This window comes from Aphelocoma coerulescens, chromosome 4A, assembly GCF_041296385.1.
Source record: "Aphelocoma coerulescens isolate FSJ_1873_10779 chromosome 4A, UR_Acoe_1.0, whole genome shotgun sequence".
Classification (NCBI taxonomy): Eukaryota; Metazoa; Chordata; class Aves; order Passeriformes; family Corvidae; genus Aphelocoma; species Aphelocoma coerulescens.
The window spans coordinates 17214149-17227711 of record NC_091018.1 but is presented as its reverse complement, the minus strand read 5'-3'; the positions used below and the strand labels follow the sequence as shown (position 1 = coordinate 17227711).

At 41.3% G+C, this 13563-nt stretch overlaps 1 protein-coding gene across 7 annotated transcripts in view; it reads left to right on the top strand.

Moving 5' to 3' along the window:
* HTR2C (5-hydroxytryptamine receptor 2C) overlaps positions 1–13563 on the top strand; it is a 152539-nt gene that overhangs the window by 66446 nt on the left and 72530 nt on the right. For all 7 annotated transcript variants that reach the window (XM_069015489.1, XM_069015494.1, XM_069015487.1 and 4 more), the window contains one exon: positions 12419–12842. The gene's annotated coding sequence lies outside the window, so the exon portion shown is untranslated. The remainder of the gene's footprint in view (positions 1–12418; positions 12843–13563) is intronic.

The window sequence follows — 13563 nt, the reverse complement described above, 5'->3', positions numbered from 1 at the left end:
TAGGCAACTGAAACATCATCTTCCAGTATTCTCACAGCAAGTACACTTAAAATTCAGATTGTGTTGGGGGACAACACAGCAATGAATACATGGGAGACAGGATTGGGAATAGATTTTTCCAAGTCAGAAGGTTTAATCCCAACTCCCACAGAAGATTTAGCTCTTTCCATGTGGGATGCAAGCCTTGTGGCTCTGAAATAATTAGCATGCAGAGTTAGTGTGTGTTACACAAGATAAAAATGGACTTTCTTTAAAAATCATAATGAATACAAAAAATAGTATTTTGAAAACCTAAGAGAAATAGTATAACAGCTTATACCCATTTGTTTATGAGCTAATAGAGGAGGTATAAACATGACTACACAGCTCTGAAGTTTTAGAGTTGGGGTCAATTGTTAACTTGGCTTCCTTCTAACAAAAAATTCTTTACTATCAACAGCAGATAGCCAATAAATGGGCTTTTTCATATGCCTGCCTTTGCTGGGGATGAGAGGGGCACATACAGAGTTGTATCATGCTGAAAGCCAGAGCAGGTGCTTTTTTCCCAAAATTAAAGCCTCCAGCTTGAAGATGTTGCACCATGAGAGTGTTGTGGGTTTCCTTGAGCTTTAGGTCACAGATGAAAAAAAGTTTGATTTATTTGTTCTGGATCTTTGCAGAGATTTTTTTTTACATAAATTACATTTAATTACCTACAGTAAGTGGACTATTTTCTCCCCATCTCAGCATTTGGGGGTTCTGATTTTGGTGGTGAGGACAGGAGAGCTCGTGCTGTGCTGCAGACAGCAGAGGAGCAGGATCTCCTGGGATGCAGCTGGGTGCCTCTGGTGCCTGATGGCCTCAGTGTGCTCCAGCACCAGCAGCATCTCTGCAGCCCTGTCTGAATGCTCTCCAAGCCTGGCTGTGGCCATTGGGGTGTTCATGCACAGCTCTAGGTAGGACATTACAGCTTCCAGCTCCTGTTTGCTTTGGAGAGTTCAGCACTGAGGGCTGGGTTTACCTCCCTGTGTGGGTGTTTCTGAAATGTGGAGCTGCAGGGAGCAGCTGGATTGAGTCAGGACTGTGGCACCTTCCAGTAGGTGCACGGGAAAGGATGCAGGATTTTTCTCCTCTATTTCCCAACGTGACAAATAACTTGGAAATAACAGCAAAGAGATCTTCCAGTTATAAAGTGATTAAGAAAGGGGGGAATGGGTCTTTATAGGAATATGCATCTCTGTGTAATAAAATATTGTATGTGATGAAGTGAATTCAGCCTCATTTTTAGTGTTCTAAAATGATAATGTAGAGGAAAACCTATTCCAGACATTTCTTCAGGCATTGCAGTTACTTCATTAGCCTTTATTTCTTCTCACTTCTGCTCTCTTGACAGCTTTTCTAGTCTCAGGTTCTTCCTTTTTGAAATGCTTTGATGTGCTCATCTGTTTGACAAACTGTTTAAGGTCTTGATCTTAATTTAACATTTGTAGATACCCACAGAGGGTTTCGTTAATGAAGTCTTTAAAATACTAAGTGAAGTTCTAGTTTTTTTCAGGAACAAAGTTTTATCCTTGACATTATTTTTCCTTTGGAATGATATTCCTATTTAACATCTAGGAAATTTTTAGTCTTACAAAGCAGCAGCAATGGGCTTGTAAGGCTGGGGATGTAATTAAATGAGGATTTTATATTTCTTTGGGATGCCTTTTGTTAAAAGATAGGAATACATCATAATTGAAAATGTCTTTTCAATGATAGAAGCCTTTGATACCACAGAAGCATGAGAGTAAGTGGTTGCCCAACCTCAGATTAGGAGTGCTCTCATACATTGATGGATAATACTCTGTTTTCTGGAGTGAAGCCATGGTTTTTGCTAGTTCGTTTGGTGTAAGGTAATTAAATTGAGCTAAGGTTTACTCATAAACTATATTCATTAATTTTAGCACTACTGACAGTGACAGCAGTCTGAGTTCCTGAGTCTGTAATATGGACTGATGGGAATAATCCATTGTCCTGTTGTAGCCAGATCTGGCATTTCAGATCTCCAATACCAGATGCAGTGGCTATAAAAGCCTCCTTGAAGCACAAGGAAGAGCTGTGTATTAAAGGAAAAGGTTGACATGAAGAGGAAGAAGATGTTTCCAAGAAGCCTGTGAAACTAGGAAGTGTTTTATTGTTAAAGAATATTTGGGTGAATTTTGGGAGCCCCTCTGTGGTGCTTAGGGACCTGCTGCAGCCCAGAGAGACTGGATCAAGGGGAGCACATCCTCACTGTCCTCTGTGACTTCACTTTCTGTGGAACTGTTTTCTACTTCAATCACACAAAATGTTTCTTTGCTCTAGTAATGTTTGCATTGAAAAAAATTTACAAGATTGGTTAACAGTTTCCTGGCAGTGTGAGCAGCATAAATGTACTGTTGGTTCTAAGGCATTTGCTGTGAACATGGTCACAGTAGACTGGTCCAAATGTGATCTCTTTTTGAAAAGACAAAACAGTCTTCTTGTTTTCAAGGCAAAACTTTAGAGAAAACTTACTTCTGAAATGTGGAATTTGCTGTTGCTTTTAATCTGCCAACAACTAGCATAGTTTTGGCTGGTTGGGTTTTTTTTTTTTTCTTCTTTTTCCTTAGTGCTTTCCCTCATAAATGAAATAATGTAAATAAATTACATGCATTATCTAAAATAATGTAAAATAATTCTATTAGCTAATTCCATTTGGCTAATTTTTAAAAGAAAAATATTTTGCCTCTGGTTAAAGCTAAGGCTCAACATGCACAGCCCTGCTGCCTTTAAATCTAATGCAGGCTCATTCTTTAGATAAGGACCAAGAGATCCTTAGAAGTGAGAAAGCTGCATCAAGAGGTTTGACAAGGCTCATTAAAGTTCAATTAGAAAATTCGTTTTAACATCAGGCATCCTGCCCCTTTTATTTCCCAAGCACAAACAATAAAATTTTCATCACATACAAGTACATACTTAAAATGTGCTATGGAAATAAATAAGCTTCATGTTTAATTCATCTTATATAATAATTGGTGCCCATTAGGGATTTGGATCAGGCATTAGGTATACAGCTACAAAGTGTGGCATTGGATGTGTGATTCCCAACTGTCCCTACTGGGAAGTTTGTCAAGTGAATTAAAATAAAAATCATTTTCAGAGGAGTTATGATAGATCTTTTCTAAAGAGTTCATCTGTTTTCTGAGAAGTGCAGTCCCTGGCACACACTCAAAAAAACTTGACTCAGCACCTTTACATTGAGGGATTTCATGGTTCTTTTAACTATTTCTGTAAGTTTTATTCATTTAGCATCATACTATTTTCAGTTGTTGGTCCTCAGCCGTGGGGAATAATCCCCTCCTCCTGCCCCCAGTATTACAAAAATTTGAATTTTTACTTGGCTGTTTGATTACAGGGTATGAGTTTTGTGAGACTCATGATGTGGACATTTACAACGTCAGTAAATCCAGATGTGAAATTCGAGCAGTAGGCAGCTCCCATGTGCTGTGGCTCTTAAGGCTGCTCTTAATTCCTTTTTTGCAGCGATAAACCTGCCAAGAATGCAGTGCTTGTTATGCCATGATGGATGTCTTGTGGAGTCAGTCCTTGTCCCCAGTGGCTGCCCTTTTGCTGCCTTTGTTTCCTCTGCAGTACTGCTTATCTGTGAGACACTGTGTGGCCTTCTGAAATGGTGCAAACCTTTAAATAAATGTGGTATTTTTGGCTGAATGCAGACATGGAGACTGGTGTGGTGGCTTTCTAATGTGCTGGGTTTTGGCTCTTCAAACCCTGCCTTTGAGGGGCTCGTTCTACAGAGTGGACACTGTCTGCATGTGAAATTATTCACCAGAAAATGACTGGGAAAAGTAAATGAGTCCTGTGATGTTTTCTTATGACATTTATCACTTACTTGCCTTAATGCAATTAATGTAGAAGTGTTTGGGGAATAGGTAATGACTCACCCAGGGAAGGAGATGCCCTTTGTGCTGTCCCTGCAAGTCTTGGCTATAACCAGTTTAGGAGGGTTTTTAGTTCCCAAATTGGTGATCAAAACTTTGCTGGCAGTTGCAGTTGCTTGGTTCTTAGTCCTGTGGCACAGGCCATGAGGGACTGCAGCATTTTGGCTGCCCCACAGGACATGTATTTCCATGAGTTTTAAATACTATTCAATAGTACTGACCTTGCAGGAATGGTATTTTCTAGAGGAAACTCAAATATTAAGTCTTCATAATTTTCACTGTAGATCACTTTGGAACCTTGCATTAAAAGGGAAAGACCCTCTTAAGATATTTATTTACCAACTGTAGTTATAAAAATAATGTCCTAATCTAAAAAATTTAAAATACTAATAAATGGGAAATCCACAGAGAAACCCTTAACATCTAAAACCAAGCCAGCCCAGTGACTCAGATATTATTGATTGTTATTGCTTGGTGTTCTTAAAGAACCCTCCCTGAGTCTTTTTTCAAAGACTAATAACTAATTTCAATAAGCTGCACTTTTCCCATCCTAGGTAGGCTAGGTATTAAAGCTGACAGTGCAAAGTGTAACCTCACAGGCATTAAACATTAAAGGAGCATTTTGTGAAGGCAGTGGCTGTAACAGAGGCCCTGGTGTGTATCTTCCCCTCCTTGTGAGCACTTGGCAGATTATTTTGGTGAGTCCCCTGTAAAGGGACAGAAAGAAGCACACCCCTCGTAGTAGGAATGGCTCAGTAAATTTTAGGTGACAAAATTCACTTGTGACATCATTCCTAAACTGTTGTCTTAACTTCAACCCAAATGTTTCCTGCTGATAGCAATGCCACTTCCTTCATTTTGCATATATTCAGAATCAGCACCTCATATGATGTCTGCAGCATGGCCAGTGCTTGTCATTCTGTGAAGACAGCGAGCTGACATGGAACTCATTCTTCACAGTGATACTTTCTGCAGGATCAGCTCTCTTTTTGCTGCCTGTACTGCTGTCACCCAGGATTAAAAGCTGTAGATACCCCAGGGCTGCAGCGTGGGCTTTCAGTGACTTGGATGAGAACTGCACAGATGCATCAGAACAGCATGGGCAGTGACTTCTGGGAAGATCATGAAAAACTAAAGTCTGGCTAATGGACCCCAGTTCCTCTCCCTTCCCTTTTGGCAGTCGTTCATGGTAACACAAAGTGAGTACAAAGCCTGGCGCCAAGACAAAAACGCTAGTGATTTGTGCTGTAAGTGTTCCTAAAGGCAAGAGGGATCTTTAAGGGCTTCCCTGGACTGATTCCTGTTTGAACTAAAGCCAGAGCTTAAGCCAGACTTTGCAGAACTGCAGCTGCTTGCCCCATGGCCATGGCACTGGGGAACTGTGGTCTCAGACCAGCTTTGTCACAGGCTCTGGGCTGAGTTGGGCACGTGAGGATGCTGCCAGAGGGTGTGTGGGGTGTTTGGCCAGCTCAACCCTGAGCAGGGGCAGTGCTTTCCTAGGTGGAAAGACAACCTGGTGTGGAGTTGAATCTTGCTGAGCATCTGGACCCTCTTGGGACCAGCATGGTTTATGTTTGTGATGCTGAGTAAAACTGATGTGACAAATTCACCATCACAAACAGCACACAGAGAGTCTTCCCACTTGGCAAGGGGGTCAGTGGGATCCAGTGAAAAACAGAGACTGAAGGAGTGGGTGTTTGAGCCTTGTGATGAGCTGAGATGATGTACTTGACATCCTGCTCAGCCCAGGCGCTGTCTCCTATTTTGGATAAGACCCCTTTGCTCCTGTGAACTGGTTATGTGGGGGTGCTGGACTACATTTCCTGTCCCATCTGCTTTGGTTCTGATGAGCATTAAGTTTTGAAGCTGCCCTGTGCTCTTTCTTGTTGATGACATCCTTCAAATCTGTTCCATCTCCAGGGAATGTGAAGTTTTGGGGGAGGGGGCAAGGCTTGTTGGTGGTTGTGTTTGTGTTGGTTTTGTCTTTTTAACTTAAACCTTGTATGTCTATTTGAAATAAAAATGTTTGAAATACACCCCTTCAGAATTAAAATGACATTGCATAATTCCTATATTAAGATTTAAACCTTTCATAATATCTCAAGTTCACATAAACCAAATATTTAAACCTAAGACCACTTCCTATTAACATGTAAAGAAAGGTACAACCCAGGGAATTCTCTGGCTAAACACATGAACTATCCTTACTTGCAAACCACTTTAGTTCATAAAAGCAGCAGCTATCATCAATACCTTCTTAAGTAAAGGTGAGGTGAGGTCTTTCCTAATCTTTTGTTCATATTATGATTAGCCACAATTGGCTCAAGTCACTAATTATGTAGACAATTTTCTTCATGTGATGACTTTTTAAAATGCAAGCTCAATGGTTGCTTTTGTAGCCAGTGCACCTATTAAAATACTCTTTTTCTGCATTGTAAATTGAATTCCAGCTTTGGTTCAAAAGAAGTTTAACATAAGTTGGAGGTAAAATTAATTATCTAAACAATAAGAAATGTAAAAAATATGGGAAAATGTAGTTGCTAAGATGGTGTGCTATTAGCATAAAAATATTTGAAGTTTCTGTAGTGCCACAAGCAGTGGTAACTGTTACCAGGCAATCAGAATTAGTTTTTTTCTTTGGGGAAAGATTAACAGGTAACCAGGATTAGACAATGGGGTGAAAAAAAGTTACTTAAATGGAAATACTTTGGTTGCAGTCAGTGGCTCCTAGGTCAAACTCCTATTTAGATCATCCTTCTTGTTTGCATTGTGTTTCCTCTAATATTTTCTGCTCTTTGAATACATAAGTTGGGTTTCACATGTGTTGTTTTGGAGATGAAGCAGGGACCTGACATTGCTGTCACCCTTCCTGGCTCCAGAGCAGCAGGATCCCTTCCCTCTGCCCACCCCAGACCCAGGGCTGGGCTGCTGTGTGGTTCATGAGCTGAGTATCTGCTCTGGGAGAAGGGAGAAGACATCCCTTGCACTGTACCAATGCAAACACCTTTGCATTTGGCTCTATTTTCAAGGGACAATTTTTTCTCTGTTACAGACAAGGATCAAGGTTAAGGACACTTAGGCCACTTCTCTGTTGGCCTCAGGGTACAAAAGTGTCAGGGCAGAAAGCAGCTCCTGGCTTTGTAAAACACGGGCAGTCCAGCCGAACGTCAGAGATGAAGAAGGGACGGCGTCCCCTGCACTGAGGCCTCACAGGAGAGGAAGGTTGTCTCCTGTTATTTAAGAAATCCTCTCCCTTTCTTATGCAAAGCATATAGGAACAGTAACAGGAAGCATCATTAACCTTCCTCTCATTTGGGGAGGAACTGCTTGACTGCACTAAAATTATTATGAGTGATATACTGGATGTAAAACAGGAATGCTAATTGGAAATTGAGTCAGAAGAGAGGTGTCTGAGGGACAGAGCAAAAGGTGATGCTGGCATATGTCTCATTCTCTGTGCAAAGGACTGCAGGAAAAAGGAGAATGACAGAGGGCAAAGCTGAAGCCATGAAGAATTGCTGTGTGTTTAATGTGTTTGCTGCACCCTACCTTGCTGGCAGAGACCCTGCTCCTACAGAGCCAGTGCCAAACTTCCACGAAATGAAAATTCTAGTGTGGTGGAGAATATCATTGCTGGCTTTTTCTGGCTGCAAAATCGTGCACTCTTTGCTTTGCTCTATTTCTTTTTCTTTCCTAAGAGTGTTCTAGAACACCTAAATATCCAATATTGTGTATGCTGACTCTTTAGCGGGGAAAGAGCAATGTGCTCATGCCTTGGAGCTTTGGATGTCACCAGCTGAATGGTAGAACAGATTGAAGTTAGATGGATGGCAGTTTTGAAAATCCTCTCTTGGTCTGTGCTACTCTGAGTTGTTTGGTGTCCACTGGAGAAGATGCAGTTCGTGTCAAAACTGTGTTCTTTCTCATCAAAAGATCAAAATGAGAATTAATCTTCTGCCCTCTTGTGATTGTGTCTCTGTGTTGCTCTTTTGTGGGGTGTTGAGTTGGGGTTTTGTGGTGGGCTGTTTATTTCTACATCAGCAAGCAGCTGTTGGTTATGAGTTAGATTTTAAATCAGACCTCCAGAGATATACAATTATCTTCTTACTATCTTCTTACATGCCATGAAGCCATTCAAAGGAAAACTGTAAGCCATTCTCTGCAAAATACCAAGTTTCTTTTGCTTTAGTTAGTAACATTCAGAATTAAAGAAACTGGGTTTAAATATTAGTTTTCTTTTTTTTTTTTTTTTTTTTTTTTTTGTGTGTTTTTTTTTTTTTTTTTTTGTTTCTATTTGCTGGTTCCCAGTTCCCTCCCATTTAAGCAGTTGTGAGGTAAGGGGCAAACACAGCCTGTGTCCCCACCTCTACTTTATCCCTTAAACCAAAGAAAAATGTATCCAATACAGTGTCTGTGTTGTGATAAAAATGCAACTACAGTCTATGCAGGCCTAATTTCAGAGATTAGAACAAATAGAAGAGATGTTTTTACCCTTTTGTGGACGATGAGAAAAAACAAACTTGCAGCTGACTGTGAGATTTATAACCTGTGCAGGTCCCCTGTGCTCTGGGATGTGTGGGATACCCTTTGGTGTTCTTGGATTTATTTAGTCCAAGGGGAACCTATGGATGGGATTCAGGTTTTGTGTCCCTCATACAAGGAATAAGTCTTTGTCTTAAATAGGATTGTAACTCTCTTGTGTGAAAAGAATAGTGTGAAGTCAGCACAGGTGACTTTTCTTCCTAAAGCCATATAAATCTCCATGAGGCTCCTTTGTCACACCCGGTGGCCTCAGGGAGGGAGTCCTGAAGAAACTGACCTTTAAACAGAAATAAAAATGGGATGAAAAAGTTGAGTAAAACACTCTTCTGTGCTTCAGTCACAGCAGTTCAAAACTGAGTTAAGTTTTCAAAATTTGGTATTCTTTTTATTTTTTGAAAGATAATTCTGAGTAGTTGTGTGGCAGCATTGACTACAGTGCTAAACTCAGCCTGCAATACACTGAAAAGTATATTAATAATGGTACAGAATTGTAAATGCCCTAACATTATTCTTCTATTGCACTGGCTTTAAACACACTTATCAAAGCAGCAGCAACTTAATTCTTAATTAAAATCACTAAGCAAGTGCAGATTATATTTAATTTAAATATGTATTGACTTTGTTTAAGCTTTCAAAATAGATTAGACTTTGAACAGCAAAACTGCTAATATCTGAATGATAATTTTACTTCTGAGCCCAATCAAGAAGTTTGTCAGGAATACAGCTAAGAAGTTGCTGTGTTTGAGGGAATACTTTATTAAAGTATGTACAGAGGGCCTTTAAAAATGAGTGCTCTCCAGTAAAGAAAAGTTTTGTTGCATCTGATAGTATTTTAAAATCTTGCATTGTCTCTGTTATTTGGGAGTTGCAGTTCTTGCCATGGCCCTAAGTACAACTGCAAAAAATATACAATGAACCAAAGACAGATAAAAACATACCAACCTGCTAATCCACTTGCTTTTCACAAGGCTAAGCATGTTAAATTAAAGCCCATGATGATCCCAGTTGATTTAACTAGTCAACACATATAAAGTTAAGCATGTATGTAGATGTTTTCTGAGTAGAAATATAAACCTCACACAAAGAAAATTTTCACAGTTTTAAGGGTATTCCTCTCTGTAAAGAAGTTCTTTGCATTAAAATATTCCCTGCAGGAGCATTGGGTAACCCAGAACATCCTTTGGCACAGCATTTTCTCCAACATGGCTCAGCCACAGTACCAGACCACCAAGACTTTTTCAAGGACCAGTTCAAACTCTTGGCTTCTCATTCCTGTTCTTCTCTAAGTCAGTTTTATTCCCTGCTATACCCTTTCATTTTGAGAAACAGTTTCTCTACTGCATTTATCTGTCACATGCCTAAAGGCTGTCAGATTCTGAAAGCTTTAGGATGATTTCATGTAACTTGTAGGTTTGATTTTTGCAAAAATGCTCATGTTGCCCAAATAACACAATATCTATGGATTCTTTCAGGACTGAGTTTGAACGTTCTGGAAGTCTGTTGGCGGTGCCTCACGTTTTTCAGTGTGGCAAAAAGTGCTCCTGAGATTGACAGGCTCTTTGTGCATTTCATGTTTCAACTATCCTTACAGCCTTCCCTTGGTTTTTACTCTGTATTGTGAAGTCCGTAAGAGCTGAAAGATCATTTCTGCTTTTTTCTTTATAATGCTATGAAACATTATGTGAACTATTTTAGATTGTGTTTCCTGTCTAATTGTACATTGCTGTTTAGGTTGGACTAGAGCATGTGTTTAATTTTTCCTTGGCCTCATTACATTTCATTCCCTGCTTCACGCATCGCCTGTCCTGTTAGTCCATAAATCTGATCTATTCTAATCACTGTAAATTCTCTCTTTCCCCTAGCTGTGTGTCACCAGCAACACTAGTCACTTTGGAAATTGCTTTCCTGAGAGGTCATTTTATAAAAGATAAAGGAGGAGGCATTGTGCAGTGCTGGTGGGGCTTCTCACTCGTCTGAGCCTCAGAGCAGCTGCTGCAGTCCATCCTCTGTTCATAGGCTCATCTCAGCCACTGTCACAAGCTGAGAGAGTCACCAAGGGGAGTGCCTTGGGCCCCAGACTGTAGCATGGCAAAATCTTCACTGGGGTTTGTCATCTGTATGCAGTATAAATTACATCAAAGTGGGTGGCCTGGTAAAGGAGGGTTACCAGTTCAGAGTCACTTCTTTCGTAAAAAGGACTTTTTAAAGACGGAGGTTTTGTGGTACTTAAAAACCAGACTGTTGCAGAGCCAAGAACCTGCATTGGATGGTCCATCACAGGATCCCCTTATGCAAGAACACATTGTGCAACTCTTCTGTGCCTCCTGCTTGGCTTCCTCTTCCCTTTGAAGAGCACTGATGGGCTGATATTTGGTATATTGATGTGACAGTAGGTCTGTGGGTTAGCTGAGATCGGTTACATCAGTAATTTTCCCATTTTCCATGCTTGTGGATGTCAGTGCCTCCCCTATGCTCTCGTTTCTGTGCTGGTCCTGCTTTGGGGCTTGTTTTGTGGGGCAGACACTGTGCTGCAGCCAACACACATCTGCTCATGGCCTTCCTTGTGCCGCTGCTGCTTTTCCTGCTCCTTCCCCCTCTCATTTAGCACTTCTGTGCTGTGCTGGGTATCACAGGAGACTCCTGGGAAGAGCTTTCAACCTTTCTTGGACTCCTGCACAGCCTCTGCATGGAGGCTTCCCTGGTGCTGCTCTGGGGTCTGTGTGAGTGCATAGGGGGCACTGGGGAGTTTTGCCATTTTATTTTCTTGGGCTGTGCAGTAGAGATGTTTTGGAGCAGGAGCTGCTCAGTTCCTCAAAGCGTCAGGCTTTTCCCTGCCTGACACTGCTCCCGTGCTGGATTACTCCCCTTGCCAGTGATGCTGTGTTCCATGATATGGGTAGTGGCTCGTGGCTACAATCCACTCTTGCAGAAGGATGCCATCCATTGTCTTGGATAAATGAGTTTAAGATTCATGAATGAAAAGAACATGAGGAAATTTAAATACTATTTATTTTTTCCTGAATCCCTCCACCTCGTGTTTTATTTCCTTCTGATATTTCACGTAATCAGGGAGAATTAAGTGGGAATGGGAGCATGCCAATTTTTGGTGTGATTACTGAAGGGCAGTTTCCACAGCCATGTGACACTACTACAGCAAAATTCAATTAGGATGTTTCATAGAGGTTTTAAGTGATTAATGTATTTATTTGATTTTGTGTGGTTTAGTAGCTTTTTAATGACCTTTTGAATGCTTCTGGTTTTTGATTGACTCATATTACTTGCTTTTGTAGCCCAGGGGTGCTGCTACATCATGTGTCATGCTATACTGGCTTTTTTCAGTCCACTGGTGACTGCTGAAGGTATAAATTCTCCCTGTTGCACAGAAATATGCCAATGTATTCCCTTCTGCTAATTTTTTCAGATGTGCTACTTTAATTAACAAGGCTAATGCTTAGGGATCTGATTGCTGAAAAGCTCTGGTAGCAGATTAAACCTTCCTGTGCGGAGCTGGTTTATTGTGTTTGCAGAGGAGAGATTCAAACCAGTGCAAGTTTGCATCAGTGGAACCCAGAGAAGAACTTCAGTGACAAACCAGACTAAATAAACAAGTGAAGTAGAGTGGAGGAGAGTGGTATGAGCTCTTGCTGGTGTTTGTGTGATGAAAGCTGCTTGCATTTGAAGATGTTAATTATGGGCAGTTTTTCCTTGGTGTTGTGAGGTTTGAATTACTCAGAACTGTGTTTAATGATAAAATACTAAAACCAGAACAAATTCTGAGTTAGCCACAGCTGACCAAGCTGTCCAATTAATAGGATTTTGTCTAATGGACTAATTGAATTCGGATGTTTCAAACGTACTCTAGAAAAGCCACAGACATTTAAATTTCAAGGATAAACGTTTTTCATTCATCTCTCTCTCTCCATCTCTCTTTCCCAAAGGTCTCCCTGGCATGTTTGAGTCTCCTCCCCAGTGAGCAGTTCAGCCCAGTGCCATCCACAGGTTCAGAGTGCTTTGAGAAGAGCCCCCTGAATTCCTGCTAGGAGGGCCCTGAGTCACAGGCACCTCAAACCTGCCCAGCTCATCACCGTACACAGGCCTCGAATCTCCTTTGGAGCAGCTGCCAGAGGGGCTGAACTTCCCTGTTTCCTGCTGTGCTGTCCAGATCCTGTTCCATGTCAGCAAAGGCTGGTGGAAACCTGCATCTCAGTGGTTCCACGTGAGCGTGAGATCCTCGCCCTGCTCACCCACGACCTCTCCCTGCTCCAGCCCCTGCCAGCAGAGCTGCATCACCACCCACCAGATGTGCAAGTGGCTGCAAAGAGCTTCCCTTCCTGAGCACAGGTGCTCTCTTTCAAGAAAAAAGTAAGTGTTGCTCAGTAAGTGCTGGGCAAATGTATGGCTGCATGTTCAGATAAAGAGACTGCTGCTCCCTGGGGGTGGGCAAGGGGGCCAGGGCACTCCAGGAGCCTGGCAGTGACTGGGTTGGGAAAGTGCCAGTTCCAGCCCACTGCTCTTAATTTGCCTGGAAAGGCAGCTCTCCCAGATGAGGTCAGATGTGGTGAAGCCAAAATTCTCTTTAGGAAGCTTGGTTTAAAATGCTTTGTTATCAAATACTGCTTCTGACTTCTAACTTTTAACTAGCCTCACTTCACCTCTGTCTTTATTTTAAATTCAGTGGTGCTTTATACAAAGTGTTCTCATCAGCCAAGCCACTGCTGGGTTCGTACACAAAGTAGTTTAGTGTTCATCTGTCTCATTTCTTTACTGTCCAAGATGAATCTCAGGGGACTGAAGCTCTGAACCAAGTGGCTTCAGGCTATTCATCTGGAAAACAGAGCCACTTAGACCTTTGTAAAGAAAATAATTTAGTAATCAGTGCAAGAGACCAATCTCTAAGCCAACCCATTTGGAAAAATTGCCAGTGTAGTAACTATAGACATTTTATGACAATAATACTGATTAGATCCTTCCATTATTGCCAGAAGTTCTTCTTCCCTGCAGCTTCAGGACTGAGTTGGTTTTGCACCAGCTTCTATGGTCCTGTGCATTAGAAATGCTTTGTAATTTGAGATTGATGCTGCAG